At 31.2% G+C, this 922-nt stretch overlaps 1 non-coding gene across 1 annotated transcript; it reads left to right on the plus strand.

Annotated features, from left to right (window-relative positions):
- Nucleotides 1-58: 58 nt before the first annotated feature.
- On the plus strand, nt 59-166 carry LOC131600877 (small nucleolar RNA R71). Its single transcript, XR_009283481.1, has one exon. It is a non-coding gene; the product is annotated as a small nucleolar RNA R71 (small nucleolar RNA).
- The last annotated feature ends 756 nt before the right edge of the window (nt 167-922 follow it).

Consider the following 922-nt stretch of genomic DNA (forward strand, 5'->3'; position numbering starts at 1 on the left):
TAACTCTTGTGTTGTACAAAAAACCGTAATAAAGGTATGGATAATCAAACACTTCACTAAACCATGACGTGGACAGATTCTCATCATGTCCTTGTATCTCTCTCATGCTTTGAAAAGTGACTCATCGTCCTTCTGCCTAAAAAAAATTTATTTGGCTCCTTAGCATAACTGTTTTACTTGGCGGGAAATAACGTGCTAGGAAAACTTTATTCAACTCATTTCATGTCGTTATGGAATTTGATGGTAGATACTGCAGCTAAGCTCTTGCTCTGTCTCTCAAGGAGAAAGGAAAAATACGCAATTAAATAACAACAAAACTCATCATATTTGGACTGAAATTGAAAGAGGAAACATTTGCATAAAAATGAGAAGGTGAAAAAGAAAGAATATAACAATAGATATTACATAAGAAGATGTAAGATGTATGTGGTGAAAATGTCGCGATAATGCTAAGAGAGATTTGAGAAGACTGAAATTGAAACCATAAGTGTAAGGATGAGAAAATTGTTCGTAATCATGAGGCTAATGTATAATAGATTTTGGTTTGAGTTGTATGTGGGTTAGGTTAAACTTAGGTTGTAACATAATGCGGTTTGATTCGGTTTGGTTCGGTTTTGAGCATACAAACTACAAATTGAACCGAACCATGCAGTTTTGTTAAAAGATGACCCAAACAAATCTGAACCAAATGCGATTTTTGGCGATTTCGGTTTGCGATGTTCTATTGGGTTGGTTTGGTTTTGAACACCCAATAGTTTTAATTTCAAAATCTTAGATTTATTTTAGACTAATAAAACACATTTCAGTTTTTTTTAAAGAATACTTATGTTGTGTTTATTTGTCAAAATATATATTTTTTTAAACAAAATAATCAATCATAAAACTATTTTTAATGAAGTTATTAAAAATAATTTCTCATTTA

The sequence above is a fragment of the Vicia villosa genome, linkage group LG4, assembly GCF_029867415.1.
Source record: "Vicia villosa cultivar HV-30 ecotype Madison, WI linkage group LG4, Vvil1.0, whole genome shotgun sequence".
Classification (NCBI taxonomy): Eukaryota; Viridiplantae; Streptophyta; class Magnoliopsida; order Fabales; family Fabaceae; genus Vicia; species Vicia villosa.